The 20,741-nt window shown below is 49.0% G+C and overlaps 1 protein-coding gene across 3 annotated transcripts in view; it reads left to right on the top strand.

The window, feature by feature from the left end:
* LOC119952106 (zinc finger protein OZF-like) overlaps nucleotides 1-20,741 on the top strand; it is a 162,512-nt gene that overhangs the window by 66,635 nt on the left and 75,136 nt on the right. The window lies entirely within an intron of this gene.

Genomic DNA, 20,741 nt, shown 5'->3' with positions numbered 1-20,741 from the left:
GCCCCCTGCCTCCCTCGCCCCCTGCCTCCCTCGCCCCTGCCTCCCTCGCCCCCTGCCTCCCTCGCCCCCTGCCTCCCTCGCCCCCTGCCTCCCTCGCCCCCTGCCATCCCTCGCCCCCCCTGCCACCCTCGCCCCTGCCACCCTCGCCCCCTGCCACCCTCGCCCCCTGCCACCCTCGCCCCCTGCCACCCTCGCCCCCTGCCACCCTCGCCCCCTGCCACCCTCGCCCCCTGCCACCCTCGCCCCCTGCCACCCTCGCCCCCTGCCACCCCGCCCCCGCCACCCTCCGCCCCTGCCACCCTCGCCCCCTGCCACCCTCGCCCCCTGCCACCCTCGCCCCCTGCCTCCCTCGCCCCCTGCCACCCTCGCCCCCTGCCTCCCTCGCCCCCTGTCTCCCTCGCCCCCTGTCTCCCTCGCCCCCTGTCTCCCTCGCCCCCTGCCTCCCTCGCCCCCTGCCTCCCTCGCCCCCCCTCCGCTCTCTGTCCTCCTTCGTCCTCCGTATTCCGCATTCATATTTGTCCTTCCAAAATGGACAACGTCACAGTTTAGAACATAGAACAGTACAGCACAGAACAGGCCCTTCGGCCCTCGATGTTGTGCCGAGCAATGATCACCCTACTCAAACCCACGTATCCACCCTATACCCGTAACCCAACAACCCCCCCCTAACCTTACTTTTAGGACACTACGGGCAATTTAGCATGGCCAATCCACCTAACCCGCACATCTTTGGACTGTGGGAGGAAACCGGAGCACCCGGAGGAAACCCACGCACAACACGGGGAGGACGTGCAGACGGCCACACAGACAGTGACCCCAGCCGGGAATCGAACCTGGACCCCTGGGTAGCTGTGAGCATTATGCTAACCACCATGCTAAACCGGGCTGCCCCGATGGTTAAACTCCATGCAACCACTTCTCAGCCCAGCTCTGCATCCTGTCTCTGTCTCGTTGCAAGGCCGACAACCAGCCCTCCTCAACAATCGACAACGTCACCATCTCAATCTTCGTATCGTCTGCAAATTTACTGACCCCACCCTTCAACTTACCCTCATTCCAAGTCATTAATTGAAAATCACAAACAACAGAGCAAACTATCTTATCTATTAAATGAACATGCACCCCCCCCCCCCCCCCCCCCCCCCCCCCCCCCCCCCCCCCCCGCCCGCCAGCTCTTTTACCACCCTCCCTAATCTTATTGAACACCTATAACCAGGAACCTCCGACAACCATTTCTGCCCCTCTTCTATCCAAGTTTCTGTGATGGCCACCACATCGTAGTCCTAAGTACTGATCCATGCCTTAAGTTCACCCACCTTATTCCTGATACTTCTTGCATTGAAGTATACACACTTCAACCCATCTCCATGCCTGCAAGTACTCTCCTTTGTCAGTGTTACCTTCCCCACTGCCTCACTCCATGATTTGGCATCCTGAACATCGGCTACCTTAGTTGCTGGATGACAAATCGGGTTCCCATTCCCCTGCCAAATTAGTTTAAACCCTCCCGAAGAGTACGAGAAAATCTCCCTCCCAGGGTATTGGTGCCCCTCTGGTTCAGATGCAACCAGTCCTGCTTGTACAGGTCCCACCTTCCCCAGAACGCGCTCCAATTATCCAAATACCTGAAGCCCTCCCTCCTACACCATTCCTGCAGCCACGTGTTCAACTGCAGTCTCTCCCTATTCCTAGCCTCGCTATCACGTGGCACCGGCAACAAACCAGAGACGACAACTCTGTCTGCCTGGCTTTTAACTTCCTGCCTAACTCCCTAAACTCGTTTATTACATCCACACCCCTTTTCCTACCTCCATCGTTGGTACCAATAACCAATGTGCACCACGACGTCTGGCTGCTCACCCTCCCCCTTAAGGATCCTGAAGACACGATCCGAGACATCATGGACCCTGGCACCCAGGAGGCAACAAACCATCCGAGAGTCTGGCCCGTGCCCACAGAACCGCCTGTCTGTACCTCTAACTATTGAGTCACTATAACTAGTACTCTCCTAATCTCCCCCCTTCCCTTCTGAGCCCCAGAGCCGGACCTCGTGCCAGAGGCCCGGTCACTGCAGCCTACCCCTGCTATGTAATCCCCCCCAACAGTATCCAAATCGGTATTCTTATTGTTGAGAGGAACGACCTCAGGGAATCCCTGCACTGACTGCTTCCTCCTCTTGCCATCTCTAACTGTGACCCAGCCAACTTTGTTCTCAGGTATAACTATGTCCCTGTAGCTTCTATCTATCACCCCCTCAGCTTCCCGAATGATCCTCAGTTCATCCAGCTCCGCTCCAGTTCCTTAACACGGCCTGTGAGGAGCTGGAGATGGCTGCACTTCCCGCAGGTGAAGTCAGCAAGGACACCGGTGGTCTCCCTTATCTCAAACATTCTGCAGGAGGAACATTCCACTGCCCTAGCTGCCATCACCTCTACTTGGTCTCCCAGTAGAAAAGAAAAAAAACCAAAAAAGTAAATAGCTTACCTGCTCACAGCACTGAGTCTTTTTAGGTTAGAGGAGGAGGGAGGGAGGGAGACACTACACGTGTAGTGTCTCGGGTTTCCTCGCCGTTCAAATTTATTGGGTAATACAACCTCCCCAGATTCCCCACGACTGACTTCTGGTTTCCTGCTCCGAAAAAGTAAGTTAAAAATCAAAAACTCAGCTTACCTTCCAGCTCTTCCCTCCAAAAATCACTCCCCTCTCTGCCCGCTCCGCTCTGTGATGACCCCCTCAGTCTCTTCTGCTCGAAGGAAAATAACCTCAATCAATCTTCATAACTAACACTCTCCAGCCCAGGCAACATTCTGGTAAATCTCCTCTGCATACTTTCCAGAGCACTCTCATCCTACCTATAATGCGGATTCCAGAACTGCACACAATACTTTAGCTGTAGCCCAATGAACATTTTATACATTTCCAGCATAACCTCCCTGCTCTTAAACTCTATGCCTCGGCTAATAAAGGCAAGTATACCATATGCCTTCTTAACCACTGTATCGCCTGCCCTGCTACCTCAAGGGACCTGTGTCTTGAGTGCCTCTGAACCTCGGTGGTTCCCAGGGTCCTTTCATTGATCATGTATTCCCTTGCCTTGTTTGTACTGCCCAATTGCATCTCCTCACACTTATCTGAATTGAATTCCATTATCTAGATTGAATAATGGAATTCCTGATGTCTCTGTTTTTCCGTCTCCCCCACAAGTCGAAACATCCTCCAGGTATCTTCCCCGTCAAATCCCCTCAGAATCTCATATGTTCCAATTAGATTGCCATTCAATCTTCTGAACTCCAATGGGTGCAGCTTGGAAATCTTATCCTCATAAGATCATCTCACCCCAGGAACAAGTCGAGTGAACCTTCCATTTTGAAACGTAGTTCCGGGCAGACATCTGGTGGCACGGTTTTCATGAGCAGGATTGGGCCAGCGTGTCGGCCATTGCGAGGAAGTTCGTTTGTCTATTCATAGAATGGGAGTATCGTTGACCAGGCCAGTTCTCAGAAGGGAACAGATGGAGACTTGCATTTATGTAGCGCCTTTCACAACCACTGGGTGTAAGAAAGCAGCGAGTGAAGTGTTTCTGAAGGGTAGTCATACTTTATGAATGTGCAAGTCATTCGATCGTAACCAGTTCATTTTTCTGGGATTGGATTGAGGGATGGTCACAGCGGGGTGTTGGGAGCAGGGGAGCAGGATCAGCTTCGAAATATTGGATGGGATCTTCAATGTCCGCCCAAGACGGCAGGCAGGCTTTAACATCGAGGAAAAGGCTGGCCACAACCAGCATTGCGGCAATCCCCATTAGTACTCGTGCTCAGGTCCTGGCACTTGAACCCATAGCCAGCTGATGCACAGCTCACCACTGCAGCCCATCCTGAATTGTCGTTTGGAAGGTGGCGGCTGACAGGCAGCTTCTTGACAACCGAATGGCTGGCCAGGCCATGGGAGAAAGAGTCGACCGTGTTTTTTTTACATAGAATTTACAGTGAAGAAGGAGGCCATTCGGTCCATCGAGTCTGCACCGGCCCTTGGAAAGAGCATCCTACCCAAGGTCAACACCTCCACCCTATCCCCATAACCCAGTAACCCCACCCAACACTAAGGGCAATTTTGGACACTAAGGGCAATTTAGCATGGCCAATCCACCTAACCTGCACATCTTTGGACTGTGGGAGGAAACCGGAATACCCAGAGGAAATCCACGCACACACGGGGAGGATATGCAGACTCCGCACAGACAGTGACCCAAGCCGGGATCGAACCTGGGACCCTGGAGCTGTGAAGCGATTGTGCTATCCACAATGCTACCGTGCTGCCCCACCATTACTGTGGCTCTGGCTTCACCTTGTTGGCCGGACTGCGGAAGGCTGGCAGATTTCCTCCCTTAAAGTGGCTGGCCATCAGGACCAGAGGCAGCTTTTTATTCCACTGATTAATTATTTAACCATGTTTAAATTACCTAGTTTCATGGTGGGATTTCAACCCTTATCTCTGGAGCATTAATAATGAATTGGTGACAGGGGTTAAACAAAATAACAGTATTGGAGGATATCAAAGAACAAAGAAAAATTACAGCACAGGAACAGGCCCTCCAAACCTGCGCCGATCCAGATCCTCTATCTACAACTGTCGCCTATTTTCTAAGGATCTGTATCCCTCTGCTCCCTGCCCATTCATTTATCTGTCTAGATACATCTTAAATAATGGTATCGTGCCTGCCTCTACCACCTACACCAGCAATGCATTCCAGGCATCCACCACCCTCTGCATATAGAACTTTCCACGCATATCTCCCTTAAACTTTTCCCTTCTCACCTTGAACTCGTGAGCCCTAGTAATTGAGTTCCCCACTCTGAGAAAAAGCTTGTTGCTATCCACCCTGTATACAGTATACCTCTCATGATTTTGTAGACCTCAATGAGGTTCCCCCCACAACCTCCGTCATTCTAATGAAAATAATCCTAATCTACTCAACCTCTCTTCATAGCTAGCGCCTTCCATACCAGGCAACATCCTGGTAAACCTCCTCTGCACCTTCTCCAAAGCATCCACATCCTTTTAGTAATGTGGCGACCAGAACTGTACACAGTATTCTAAATGTGGCCGAACCAAAGTTTTATACAACTGTAACATGACCTGCCAACTCTTGTACTCAATACCCCTTCCAATGAAGGAAAGCATGCCGTATGCATTCTTGACCTCTCTATCGACCTGTGCTGCCACCTTCAGGGACAATGGACCTGAACATCCAGATCTGTCTGTACATCAGTTTTCCCCAGGGCTTTTTCATTTAACGTATAGTTGGCTCTTGAATTGGATCTTCCAAAATGCATCACCTCGCATTTGCCCGGATTGAACTCCTCCTGCCATTTCTCCGCCCAACTCTCCAATCTATCTATATTCTGCTGCATTCTCTGACAGTCCCCTTCGCTATCTGCTACTCCAATCTTAGTGTCATCTGCAAACTTTAATCAGACCACCTATACCTTCCTCCAGATCATTTATGCATGTCACAAACAGCCAGTTCTTTATCCATCTAGCTAGTACACCCTCGACCCCATGAGACTTCACTTTCTCCATCAGCCTACCATGGGGAACCTTATCAAATGCCTTACTGAAGTCCATGTATATGACATCTACAGCCCTTCCCTCATCAATCAACTTTGTCACTTCCTCAAAGAATTCTATTAAGTTGGTAAGACATGACCTTCCCTGCACAAAACCATGTTGCCTATCACTGATTAGCCCATTTTCTTCCAAATGGGAATAGATCCTATCCCTCAGTATCTTCTCCAGCAGCTTCCCTACCACTGACGTCAGGCTCACTGGTCTATAATTTCCTGGATTTTCCCTGCTCCCCTTCTTAAACAAGGGGACAACATTAGCAATTCTTCAGTCCTCCGGTACCTCACCTGTGTTCAAGGATGCTGCAAAGATATCTGTTAAGGCCCCAGCTATTTCATCTCTCACTTCCCTCAGTAACCTGGGATAGATCCCATCCGGACCTGGGGACTTGTCCACCTTAATGCCTTTTAGAATACCCAACACATCCTCCCTCCTTATGCTGACTTGACCTAGAGTAAGCAAACATCTATCCCTAACCTCAACATCCATGGTCATGTCCCTCTCCTCGGTGAATACCGATACAAAGTACTCGTGAAGAATCTCACCTATTTTCTCTGATTCCACATATAACTTTCCTCCTTTGTTGAGTGGGCAAACCTTTTCTCTCGTTGCCCTCTTGCTCCTTATATATGAATAAAAGGCTTTGGGATTTTCCTTAACCCTGTTTGCTAAAGATATTTCATGACCCCTTTTAGCTCTCTTGATTCCTCGTTTCAGATTGGTTCTACATTCCCGATATTCTTCCAAAGCTTCGTCTGTCTTCAGTTGCCTTGACCTTATGTATGCTTCCTTTTTCCTGTTAGCTGGTCTCACAATTTTACCTGTCATCCATGGTTCCATAATCTTGCCATTTCTATCCCTCATTTTCTCAGGGACATGTCTGTCCTGCACTCTAATCAACCTCTCTTTAAAAGCCTCCCACATATCAAATGTGGATTTACCTTCAAACAGCTGCTCCCAATCCACATTCCCCAGCTCCTGCCGAATTTTGGTATAGTTGGCCTTCCCCCAATTTAGCACTCTTCCTTTTGGACCACTCTCGTCTTTGTCCATGAGAATTCTAAAACTTACGGAATTGTGATCATTATTCCCAAAGTAATCCCTGACTGAAACTTCAACCACCTGGCCGGGCTTATTCCCCAACACCAGGTACAGTATGGCCCCTTCCCGAGTTGAACTATTTACATACTGCTCTAGAAAGCCCTCCTGGATGCTCCTTACAAATTCTGCTCCATCTAGACCTCTGACACTAAGTATATCCCAGTCAATGTTGGGAAAATTAAAATCTCCTATCACCACCACCCTGTTGCTCCTACATCTTTCCGTAATCTGTTTACATATTTTATCTCTATCCCACGCTCGCTGTTGGGAGGTCTGTAGTACAGCCCCAACATTGTTACCGCACCCTTCCTATTTCTGAGCTCTGCCGATATCGCCTCACTGCTCGAGTCCTCCATAGTGCCCTCCTTCAGCACAGCTGTGATATCCTCTCTGACCAGTAATGCAACTCATCCACCCCTTTTACCTCCCGCCTGAAGCATCGATATCCTGGGATATTTAGTTGCCAATCATGCCCTTCCCTCAACCAAGTCTCAGTATAGCAATAACATGATACTCCCAGGTACAAATCCAAGCCCTAAGTTTATCTACCTTACCTTCTACACTTCTTGCATTAAAACAAATGGACCTCAGACCACCAGTCCCTTTGCGTTCATCATCTGCTCCCTGCTTATTCTTCCCCTTAGTCACACTGACTTCATGATCTAGTTCCTTACAGGCTTTAGTTACTACCTCCTTACTGTCCACTCACCTCCTCATTTGATTCCCAGCCCCCTGCCACATTAGTTTAAACCGTCCCCAACAGCGTTAGCAAAAGCACCCCCAAGGACATTGGTTCCAGTCCAGCCAGGTATAGACCGTCCAATTTGTAGTAGTCCGTCCTCCCCCAGAACTGGTTCCAAAGTCCCAAAAATCTGAACTCCTCCCGCCTGCACCATCTCTCACACCACGCATTCATCCTGCCTATTCTTTCACTTCTACTCTGACTACCATGTGGCACTGGTAGGTATCCTGAGATTATTACCTCTGAGGTCCAACTTTTAAACTTGGCTCCTAACTCCCTAAATTCTGCTTGTAGGACCTCATCCCGTTTTTTACCTAGATCATTGGTGCTTCTATGCACCACAACTGGCTTTACCTTCAAACCCTGTCCACAAACAAAGTCTGTTCACCCTTCAGAATGTTCTGCAGCCGATCTGAGACATCCCTGACCCGTGCACTTGGGAGTCAACATACCATTCGGGAGTCTCGTTTTCGACCACAGAACCGCCTATCTACTCCCCTTACAATTGAATCCCATATGACTATAGCCCTTCCACTCTTTTTCCCGTCCTTCTGTACAGCAGAGCCAGCCATGGTGCCATGAACCTGGCTACTGCTGCCTTCCCCTGGTGAGCCATCTCCCCCGACAGTATTCAAAACGCTATATCTGTTTTGGAGGGAGATGACCACAGGGGACACCTGCACTGCCTTCCTGCTTTTTCTCTGCCTTTTTGTCACCCATTCCCTTTCTCCCTCGGCAATCCTAATGTGTGGTGTGACCAATTCGCTAAACGTGCTATCCACGACCTCCTCAGCATCGCGGCTGCTCCAAAGTGAGTCCATCTGCAGCTCGAGAGCCATAATGCGGCCTAATCAGAGCTGCAGCTGGACACACGTCCCGCACGTGAAGGAGTCGGGCATCAGCCACGTCCCTGAGCTCCCACATTGAGGAAGAGGAGCATAACACGAGTCCGAGATCTCCTGCCATTTTTAATCTCAAGCTTAACTGAGTCCAACTATAATATCAAATAATAGATAAATGAAAAAGGAAAAAAAAAGAAAAATTCTTACCAATCAAACGATTAAAAAAAATGGAAAAACCTTACCTTATCAACACACCTCTAGGAGGTAGGGAGGGAAACACTGAAGACGTGTTTGGGGTTTAACTGTCACTTGACAATAGCTCCTCCACAAACCACCTTCTGGATACAGTGACCGCAATGCACTGATGCAAATTTTCCGCTCTGCTGCCCTCTGCTTGATGCTTGCCTTCACTTGAACATGGAGGGTGTCTTGCTCAGGTACACCTTCTGGATACAGTGACCACAATACACTGATGCAAATTTTCCCCTCAACAGCCAATCGGCGGCTCTGCTCTGCTGGATGTTTGCCTTCACTTGAACACGGAGGGTGTCTTGCTCGGGTACACCTTCTGGATACAGTGACCACAATGCACTGATGCAAATTTTCCCCGCAACAGCCAATCAGTGGCTCCGCTCTGCTGCCCTCTGCTGGATGCTTGCCTTCACTTGAACAAGGAGGGTGTCTTGCTCAGGTACACCTTCTGGATACAGTGATCACAAAGCACTGATGCAAATTTTCCCCGCAACAGCCAATCTGCTGCCCTCTGCTGGATGCTGTAGAGTGACAAATCCCTAGGATATCAACGGAAATGGGTGTAAATAACTAATCTTCCAAGGTTCTCCGGATTTCAAGGTTCAATTCCCGGTTTAGGTCACTGTCTGTGTGGAGTTTGCACATTCTCCCGTGTCTGTGTGGGTTTCCTCCAGGTGCTCCAGTTTCCTCCCACAGTCCAGAGATGTGCAAGTTAGGTGGATTGGCCATGCTAAATTGCCCTTAATGTCCCCAAAAAAAAGGTTAGGTGGGGTTACTGGGTTACAGGGATAGGGTGGAGCTGTGGGCTTAAGTAGGGTGCTCTTTCCACGGGCCGGTGCAGACTTGATGGGCTGAATGGGCTCCTTCTGCACTGTAAATTCTATGATTCAAGAACTGTTCCTTTACATTGGAAAATTGCTCCAGTTGCTTTGCTGTTCAAGGGAGCTGAAAGGTAAACCAGGGAATTAGAGCCAAGGTGACAGGAAACTCCTGGGGTGGAATTCTCCGGCCCTCCACGCCGGAATTGGGCACGGTGAAGAGGCGGAGAATAGGTGATCATGCCAGAAATCCGGCGCGACGGCACTTCCGCGATTCTCTGTGGACCCGCCAGTCGTGCGCGTGGTTAACGCGGTGCCGGTCGGGGGCCGTTGGGGGAGGCCACCCGGGAATTCTCCGCGGTCGACCGGACGAGTTCCCGCTGCCGTGGTTCACATCTGGCACCATCCGGCGGGAGCTCGGACCCGCGGTGGCAGTCCTGGTGGGGGGCGGGAGAAATCTGACTGCGGGGGGGGGGGGGGGGAGGCCTCAGCGGTGGCCTCAGCGGTGGCCAGGCCCACAAATGGGGTTTACTGATCGGTGGGCCATCACGATCTGGGGGGAACCTACCTCAGTCCGCGCAGGTCCGCCGCAGCACCCGCGCCGAAGTGGGCCGCCACGCGCATGCGCGCTTACACCTGCTGTGCGCATGCACGGCCGCGCGATCTGGACAGCAGGGCCCCCACCGGCAGCCAGCCCTGCTAGCCCCCTGGAAAACAGAATCATCCCGGACTTTCGAGGGAAAAGTCCGGTGCGATTCTCGCCAATTTTCCGGCGGGCGTGTTGACTTATTCCCCAAAAGGGAGAATCCCGGCCCTGAAGCCTAATCTAAGATAGAATGTCATGGGCTTGTACCCCGGATTAAAGCCTGTGGGGTGTGGCTGTATGAGGTGAGCATTCATTGCCCATTCCTAATTGCCCTTGAATTGATTGCCTCAGAGGACAGTTAAGAGTAGACCACGCTGCGGTGTATCCCGTGTAGGCCTGACTGGGGTAAAGTCAATCAGATGAGTTTTTGCGACAATCGATGATAGTTTCCTGGTTGCCTTTACTGAGACCAGCTTTCAATTCCAGGTTTATATTTATTTACATTTGTAGTTGCAATGGCTGGATTTGAACCCATAAAACCATAAGACATAGGAACAGAATTATGCAACTCAGCCCATCGAGTCTGCTCCGCCATTCAATCATGGCTGATATTTTTCTCATCCCCATTCTCCTGCCTTCTCTCCATAATCCCCGATATCCATGGTATATTAAACCTCACATTACTAGTTCAGCACCATTACACCACTGTCGCCCCTCCACCCCCCAATCTGGATTTCTTGAACAGGTGACGGGGGACGCCCATGAAGGTCCATGGGCAGCATGGTGGTACATTGGTTGACACTGCTTCACAGCGCCAGAGACCTGGGTTCGATTCTGACCTCTGGTTTCTCTGCGTGGGTTTCCTCCCACAGACCAAAATGTGCAGACTAGATGGATTGGCCATGCTAAATTGCCCCTTCGTGTCCAAAGGCTAGAATAAAGAACAAAGAAAATTACAGCACAGGAACAGGCCCTTCGGCCCTCCCAGCCTGCTCCGATCCAGATCCTTTATCTAAACCTGTCTCCTATTTTCCAAGGTCTACTTCCCTCTGTTGCCACCCGTTCATATACCTGTCTAGATGCCTCTTAAATGATGCTATCGTGCCCGCCTCTACCACCTCCGCTGGTAAAGTGTTCCAGGCACCCACCACCCTCTGCGTAAAAAACTTTCCATGCACATCTCCCTTAAATTTTCCCCCTCTCACCTCGAAATCGGGACCCCTTGTAACTGACACCCCCACTCTTGGAAAAAGCTTTTTGCTACCCTGTCCATACCTCTCATAATTTTGTATACCTCAATCAGGTCCCCCCTCAACCTCCGTCTTTCCAATGAAAACAATCCTAATCTACTCAGCCTTTCTTCATAGTGAGCACCCTGCATACCAGGCAACATCCTAGTGAACCTCCTCTGCACCCCCTCCAAAGCATCCACATCCTTCTGGTAATGTGGCGACCAGAACTGCACGCAGTATTCCAAATGTGGCCTAACCAAAGTCCGAAACAACTGTAACATGACCTGCCTTCTCTTGTACTCAATACCCCGTCCGATGAAGGCAAGCATGCTGTATGCCTTCTTGACCACTCTATCAACCTGCGTTGCCACCTTCAGGGTACAATGGACCTGAACTTCAGATCTCTCTGTACATCAGTTTCCCCCAGGACCCTTCCATTGACCATATAGTCCGCTCTTGAATTTGATCTTCCAAAATGCATCACCTCGCATTTGCCTGGATTGAACTCCATCTGCCATTTCTCTGCCCAACTCTCCAATCTATCTATATTTTGCTGTATTCTCTGACAGTCCTCCTCGCTATCTGCAACTCCACCAATCTTAGTATCATCTCTAAACTTGCTAATCAGACCACCTATACCTTCCTCCAGGTCATTTATGTAGATCACAAACAACAGTGGTTCGAGCACGGATCCCTGTGGAACACCACTAGTCACCCTTCTCCATTTTGAGACAGTCCCTTCCACCACTACTCTCTGTCTCCTGTTGCCCAGCCAGTTCTTTATCCATCTGGCTAGTACACCCTGAACCCCATACGACTTCACTTTTTCCATCAACCTGCCATGGGAAACCTTATCAAACGCCTTACTAAAGTCCATGTAAATGGCATCTACAGCCCTTCCCTCATCAATTAACTTTGTCACTTCCTCAAAGAATTCTATTAGGTTTGTAAGACATGACCTTCCCTGCACAAAACCATGCTGCCTATCACTGATAAGTCTATTTTCTTCCAGATGTGAATAGATCCTATCCCTCAGTACCATCTCCAACAGTTTGCCTACCACTGACGCCAAGCTCACAGGTCTGTAATTCCCTGGATTTTCCCTGCTACCCTTCTTAAACAAAGGAACAACGTTAGCAATTCTCCAGTCCTCCGGGACCTCACCCGTGCTCAAGGATGCTGCAAAGATATCTGTTAAGGCTCCAGCTATTTCGACCCTCGCTTCCAACAGGAACCTGGGATAGATCCCATCCGGTCCTGGGGATTTATCCACCTTAATGTCTTTTAGAATACCCAAAACTTCCCCCTTCCGTATGACAACTTGGCCTAGAGTATTTAAACATCCATCCCTAGCCTCAACATCCGTCTTGTCCCTCTCCCTTGTGAATACCGATGCAAAGTACTCATTAAGAATCTCACCCATTTCCTCCGAGTCCACGCATAAATTCCCTCTCTTGTCTTTGAGTGGGCCAATCCTTTCCCTAATTACCCTCTTGCTCCTTACATACGAAAAAAAAGCTTTGGGATTTTCCTTAACCCTGTTGGCCAAAGATATTTCATGACCCCTTTTAGCCCTTTTTATTGCGCGTTTGAGATTCGTCCTACTTTCCAGATATTCCTCCAAAGCTTCATCAGTTTTGAGTCGCCTCGATCTTACATATGCTTCCTTTTTCATTTTAGCTACTCTCACAATTTCATCGTCATCCATGTTTCCCTAATCTTGCCATTTCTCTCTCTCATTTTCACAGGAACATGTCTGTCCTGCACTCTAATCAACCTTTCCTTAAAAGACTCCCACATTTCAAATGTGGATTTACCCTTAAACACCTGCTCCCAATCCACATTCCCTAGCTCCTGCCAAATTTTGTTATACTCTGCCTTTCCCCAATTTAGCACTCTTCCTTTCGGACCCCTCTTGTCCTTGTCCATGAGTATTCTGAAACTTACGGAATTGTGATCGCTATTCCCAAAGTAATCACCGACTAAAACATCAAACACCTGGCGGGATCATTCCCCAATACCAGGTCCAGTATGGCCTCTTCCCGAGTTGGACTATTTACATACTGCTCTAAAAAAAACTCTCCTGGATGCTCCTTACAAACTCTGCTCCATCTACGCCTCCAACACTACACGAATCCCATTCAATGTTGGGGAAGTTAAAATCTCCTATCACAACCACCCTATTGCTCCTTTTCTATAATCTGTCTGCATATTTGTGCCTCTACTTCATGCTCACTTTTGGGAGGCCTGTAGTAAAGTCCCAACAATGTTACTGCACCCTTCCTATTTCTTAGCTCCACCCATATTGCCTCAGTGCTCGAACCCTCTATCGTGCCCTCCTTAATAACAGCTGTGATATCGTCTCTGACGAGTAATGCAACTCCTCCACCCCTTCTACCTCCCTCTCTGTCCCTCCTGAAGCATCTATACCCTGGGATATTCAGTTGCCAGTCCTGCCCTTCCCTCAACCAAGTCTCAGTAATACCAATAACATCATATTCCCAGGTACTGATCCAAGCCCTAAGTTCATCTGCCTTACCTGCTACACTTCTTGAATTAAAACAAATGCACCTCAGACCACCTGTCCCTTTGCGTTCATCATCTCTTCCCTGTCTACTCTTCCCCTTAGTCACATGGAGTTTATTATCTCGTACCTTACCGGCTTTAGTTGCTGCTTCTTTACTGACCTCTAACTTCCTAATCTGGTTCCCATCCCCCTGCCACATTAGTTTAAAACCTCCCCAACAGTGTTAGCAAAAGCACCCCCTAGGACATTGGTTCCAGTCCTGCCCAGGTGTAGACCATCCGGTTTGTAATGGTCCCACCGCTCCAGAACCGGTTCCAATGTCCCAAAAATCTGAACCCCTCCTTCCTGCACCATCTCTTGAGCCACGTTATCATACTGACTATTCTTGAATTTCTACTCTGACTGTCCCGTGGCACTGGTAGCAATCCTGAGATTATTACCTTTGAGGTCCTACTTTTTAACTTATCTCCTATCTCCCTAAATTCTGATTGGAGGACCTCATCCTTTTTTTTACCTATATCGTTGGTACCTATATGCACCACGACAACTGGCTGTTCACCCTCCCCCTTTAGTATGTCCTGCAGCCGATCGGAGACATCCCTGACCCGAGCACCCGGGAGGCAACATACCATTCGGGAGTCTCGTTTCCGACCACAGAAACGCCTGTCTACTCCCCTTACAATTGAATCCCCGATGACTATAGCCCTGCCAGTCTTTTTCCCGCCCTTCTGTGCAGCAGAGCCAGCCACGGTGCCATGAGCCTGGCTACTACTGCCTTCCCCTGTTGAGTTATCTCCCCCAAAAATATCCAAAACGGTATATCTGTTTTGGAGGGAGATGACCGCAGGGGACACCTGCACTGCCTTCCTGCTCTTTCTCTGCCTTTTGGTCACCCATTCCCTGTCTCCCTCACCAATCCTAATCTGCGGTGTGACCAACTCACTGAACGTGCTATCCACGACCTCCTCAGCATCGCGGATGCTCCAAAGTGAGTCCACCCGCAGCTCCAGAGCCATCATGTGGTCTAACAGGCGCTGCAGCTGGACACACTTCGCGCACATGAAGGAGTCAGGGGCATCGGCCACGTCCCTGAACTCCCACATTGAGCACGAGGAGCATAACACGTGTATGGGATCTCCTGCCATTTTTACCCTTTACCTTAACTGACTACAAACTATACTATCAAATAATTAATAAGTGAAAGTAACAAAGATTTTACTTACCAATCACAATACTTACCAACACACGAACAGTTAAATTTCTCCCAGCTGCTGCTAATTGGAGCACTTTCCTTACCAGCCAATCAGATCTCTGCTTTGCTGTGATTCGCTCTTCCAGGTTAGTTTTTAAAATTTTAAAGAGGTAAACTTACCTTCGTAAAGACCCCTCGCCACTGCTCCCGCCGAGAATCTGATGTTCGCTGCTCCTTTTCAACACAGTCTTTTTTTTTGGTTAGAGGAGGAGGGCGGGTGGGAGACACGACACGTGTAGCGTCTCGGGTTTAGCCGCTGCCCAAATATATCAATTCACTCACCTTCCCAGAGCGCAATTCGGCTCCTCCCACTCACTGCAAAACTGCAAGTTAAGTTTTTTTTTAAAGTAAGGAATCTTACCGCTCCCTTTCAGCTCCTCCCACGCACTAGGTGGAGTTTCAGGGATAGGTGGAGGATTGGGACTAGGTGGGGTGCTCTCTCGGAGTGTCATTGCAGACTTGATAGGCCGAATGGCATTTGGTGAAGTTCCCCAAGAAAGACTGCAACTCGTGTAATGACTTCGGCCAGGCCTTTGAGATTGGCCAATTAAAATACGAGTTCCCTGATAGTGGCCCTAACAGGAAGTGGCAGATCCTCTGCACTCCCAGTATAGACAGCAGACTGAATGGTTATGGTTGTTCAGCTGTTGGGTTTATAAATAAAATAAATTCTGGTGATGGGTCTTCTGCCTCCGTAGACTTATTACATCATGGATCTAAATGCAAAATATTGACCTTGTTGGGAAACTGACTGAGTGGCAGGAGGCTGAGTAACTATAATGGCCGCACTCTCGGATTTGCAGGATGTGTGTGACTCGTGGTGTCTTGCCAGGATCTATATTGCCGCTGTATCGGTGGATATCAATATTAAATATATATCTATATATGTCAAGCACAGATTCAAAATAATTAGCAAAAGGTTTGAAAAGATGTGAAGAAAGGTTCTTTCATTCAGAGGGTGTTAGTGTCTGGAATGAAGGGTTGAACAATGGCACATTGGTTAGCATTACTGCTTCACAGTGCCAGGGTCCCAGGTTTGATTCTGGCCTTGGGTAACTGTGTGGAGTTTGCACTTTCTCCCCGTGTCTGCATGGGTTTCCTCTGGGTGCGCCAGTTTCCTCCCACAGTCCAAAGATGTGCAGGTTAGGTGGACGGCCATGCCAAAATGCCCCTTCGTGTCCAAAGCTGTGCAGGTTAGGTAGATTGGCCATGCAAAATTGCCCTTTAGTGGATTTTTGGAATCTGAACCAGGGTGAGATTTGAATCGGAGTCTTCTGAGTATCAACCTGGGGCCTCTCGATTACCAGTCCCGAAGCCACTGTCTCTCCAGTATCACCCTCAGTTGTCAACCTGAACTTGTCAAAGAACTCAAGTGAGTTAAAGTGGAATGGAAAGAGAACATTCTGGAAACACACAGACCTGCTATGGCGGGCGAAGCTCAGGACGATGAGTTTGCGTCGGAGCAGAGAGACTTAAAGACGGAACAGTTTCATTATTTTGTGTGGGGTGGACGATCTGACAGTGGAAGACAGGAGAGTGGGAAGGACAGAAAGGACGATGGTGCAAGAGGCTAAAGAATGGCAGAGAGGAGATGATAAAAGGGAAAGTGGAATAATCGGCAACTTCCATTTGTCAGCCCAGACGTTTCTCAGTTGGTATGAAGTTTGTCCCAGGTGATTGTCTTGAAGTCAAAGAACAAACAAAGAACAAAGAAATGTCCAGCACAGGAACAGACCCTTCGGCCCTCCAAGCCTGTGCCGACCATACTGCCCGTCAAAACTAAAATCTTCTACACTTCCTGGGGTCCGTATCCCTCTATTCCCATCCTAATCATGTATTTGTCATGATGCCCCTTAAATGTCACTATCGTCCCTGCTTCCACCACCTCCTCCGGCACCGAGTTCCAGACACCTACTACCCTCTGTGTAAAAAAACGTGCCTCAGACATCTCCTCTAAACCTTGCCCCTCGCATCTTAAACCTATGCCCCCTAGTAATTGACCCCTCTACCCTGGGAAAAAGCCTCTGACTGTCCACTCTATCTATGGCGCTCATAATTTTGTAGACCTCTTACCAGGTCACCCCTCCATCTCCGTCGTTCCAGTGAGAACAAACCGAGTTTATTCAACCGCTCCTCACAGCTAATGCCCTCCATACCAGGCAACATCCTGGTAAATCTCTTCTGCACCCTCTCCAAAGCCTCCACATCCTTCTGGTAGTGTGGTGACCAGAATTGAACACTATACTCCAAGTGTGACCTAACTAAGGTTCTATACAGCTGCAACGTGACTTGCCAATTCTTATACTCTATGCCCGGCCTCCTTGACTACCTTCTCCACCTGTGTTGCCCCTTTCAGTGACCTGTGGACCTGTACACCTAGATCTCCCTGACTGTCAATACTCTTGAGGGTTCTACCATTCACTGTATATTCCCTACCTGCATTAGACCTACCAAAATGCATTACCTCACATTTGTCCGGATTAAACTCCATCTGCCATCTCTCTGCCCAAGTCTCCAAATGATCTAAATCCTGCTGTATCCTCTGACAGTCCTCATCGCTGTCAGCAATTCCACCAACCTTTGTGCCGTCTGCAAACTTACTAATCAGACCAGTTACATTTTCCTCCAAATCATTTATATATACTACGAACAGCAAAGGTTTCAGCACTGATCCCTGTGGAACACCACTAGTCACAGCCCTCCAATTAGAAAAGCACTTCCATTGCTACCTTTTGCCTTCTGTGACCTCGCCAGTTCTGTATCCATCTTGCCAGCTCACCCTTGATCCCGTGTGACTTCACCTTTTGTACTGTCTGCCATGATGGACCTTGTCAAAGGCCTCACTGAAGTCCATATAGACAAATCCACTGCCCTACCTGCATCACTCATCTTTGTGACCTTTTCGAAAAGCTCTGTCAAGTTAGTGAGACACGACCTCCCCTTCACAAAACCGTGTTGCCTCGCGCTAATACGTCCATTTTCTTCCAAATGGGAGTAGATCCTGTCTCGAAGAATTCTCTCCAGTAATTTCCCTACCGCTGACGTAAGGCTCACCAGCCTGTAGTTCCCTGGAGTATCCTTGCTACCCTTCTTCAACAAAGGAACAAAATTGGCTATTCTCCAGTCCTCCGGGACATCACCTAAGACAGCGAGGATCCAAAGATTTCTGTCAACGCCTCAGCAGTTTCCTCTCCAGCCTCCTTCAGTATTCTGGGGTAGATCCCATCAGAGCCCTGGGTACTTAATATTTTTCAAGACGCCCAACACCTCGTCTTTTTTTGGATCTCAATGTGGCCCAGGCTATCTACACACCCTTCGCCAGACTCAACATCCACCAATTCCTTCTCTTTGGTGAATACTGATGCAAAGTATTCATTTAGTACCTCACCTCTGGCTCGACACATAGATTCTCTTGCCTGTACTTCAGTGGGCCAACCCTTTCCCTGCCTACACTCTTGCTTTTTATGTACATTTAAAAAGCCATGGGATTTTCCCTATCCCTATTTGCGAATGACTTTTCGTGACCCCTTTTAGCCCTCCTTGCTTATGTTCCTTCCTACTTTCCTTATATTCCACACAGGCTTTGTATGTTCCCAGCCTTCTAGCCCTGAAAAATGTCTCCGTTTTCTTTTTGGCGAGGCCTACAATATCTCTCGTTATCCAAGGTTCCTGAAATTTGCCTTACCTTCTTCCGCACAGGAACATGCCGGTCCTGAATTCCTTTCAACTGACATTTGAAAGCCTCCCACATGTCAGATGTTGATTTACCCTCAAACATCCGCTCCCAATCTACTTTCTTCAGACCCCGCCTAATATTGTTATAATTAGCATTCCCCCAATTTAGAACATTCACCCGAGGACCACTCTTATCCTTGTCCACCAGCACTTTAAAATTTACTGAATTGTGGTCACTGTTCCCGAAATGCTCCCCTACTGAAACGTCTGCAACCTGGCTGGGCTCATTCCCCAATACCAGGTCCAGTACAGCCCCTACCCTAGTTGGACTATCTACATATTGTTTTAAGAAGCCCTCCTGGATGCTCCTTACAAACTCTGCCCCGTTCAAACCCCTAGCACTAAGTGAGCCCCAGTCAATATTGGGGAAGTTGAAGTCTCCCATTGCAACAACCCTCTTGCTTTTACTCCTTTCCAAAATCTGTCTACCTATCTGCTCCTCTATCTCCCGCTGGCTATAGGGAGGCCTGTAGTAAACCCCCAAGGTTGTGACTGCACCCTTCTTATTCCCGATCTCGACCCATATAGCCTTGCTGCCCTCTGAGGTCTCCTCCCGTAGTACAGTTGTGATATTCTCCCTAACCAGTAGCGCAACTCCGCCATCCCTTTTACATCCTCCTCTATCCTGCCTGAAACATCGAAATCCTGGAACGTTTAGCTGCCAATCCTGCCCTTCCCTCAACCAGGTCCCTGTAATGGCAACAAGATCATAGTTCCAAGTACTAATCCAAGCTCTAAGTTCATCTGCCTTACCCGTTATAGTAAGAAGCCTTACAACACCAGGTTAAAGTCCAACAGGTTTGTTTCAAACACGAGCTTTCGGAGCGCAGCTCCTTCCTCAGGTGAATGGAGAGGTATGTTCCAGAAATATTTATATAGACAAAGTCAGAGATGCTGGACAATGCTTGGAATACGAGCATTTGCAGGTAATCAAATCATTACAGATCCAGTGAGAGGGATAATCACAGGTTAAAGAGGTGTGAATTGACTCAAGCCAGAACAGTTGGTGGGATTTTGCAAATCCAGGCCAGATGGTGGGGGGTGGATGTAATGCGACATGAATCCAAGATCCCTGTTGAGGCCGCACTCATGCGTGCGGAACTTAGCTATAAGTTTTTGCTCGGCAATTCTGCGTTGTCGCGTGTCCAGAAGACCGCCTTGGAGAACGCTTACCCGGAGGTCAGAGGCTGAATGCCCTTGACTGCAGAAGTGTTCCCCGACTGGAAGGGAACATTCCTGCCTGGTGATTGTCGCACGATGCCCGTTCTTTCGTTGTCGCAGTGTCTGCATGGTCTCGCCAATGTACCTTTCCTGCAGCGTAAGAGGTAGACTACATTGGTCGAGTCGCACGAATATGTGCCGCGTACCTGGTGGGTGGTTTTACCACGTGTAATGGTGGTATCCAGCTCCGAAAGCTCGTGTTTGAAACAAACCTGTTGGACTTTAACCTGGTGTTGTAAGACTTCTTACTGTGCTCACCCCATTCCAACGCCGGCATCTCCACATCATGGTTACCCGTTATACTTCTTGCATTAAAACAAATGCACTTCAAGCCACCAGACCCGCTGTTTTCAGCAACATCTCCCTGTCTGCTCTTCCTCAGAGCCATAGTGGCCATATTCCCTAGTTCTCCCTCAATGATTTCACCTTCTGACCTATTGCTCCGGTGCCCACCCCCCTGTCTTAAACCCTCCTGTGAGACACCAGCAAACCTCGCGGCCAGGATATTTATGCCTCTCCAGTTTAGATGCAACCCGTCCTCCTTATATACACCTGCCCTGGAAGAGCTCCCAGTGGTCTAGATTACTGAAACCCTCCCTCCTACACCATCTGTTTACCCACGTGTTTAGCTGCTCAATCTTCCTATTTCTAGCCTCACTTCCACATGGCACAGGGAGTAATCCCGAGATTACAACCGTAGAGGTCCTGCCTTTTAACTTTTTGCCTAGCTCCCTGAACTCCTGCTGCAGGACCTCATGCCCCTTCCTGCCTATATCGTTAGTATGAATATGTACAACGACCTCTGTCT

This window comes from Scyliorhinus canicula, chromosome 17 (assembly GCF_902713615.1).
Source record: "Scyliorhinus canicula chromosome 17, sScyCan1.1, whole genome shotgun sequence".
In the NCBI taxonomy this organism is placed as follows: Eukaryota; Metazoa; Chordata; class Chondrichthyes; order Carcharhiniformes; family Scyliorhinidae; genus Scyliorhinus; species Scyliorhinus canicula.
Note: the sequence above shows the minus strand (reverse complement) of the source record. Positions and strands in the feature narration are given on the sequence as shown.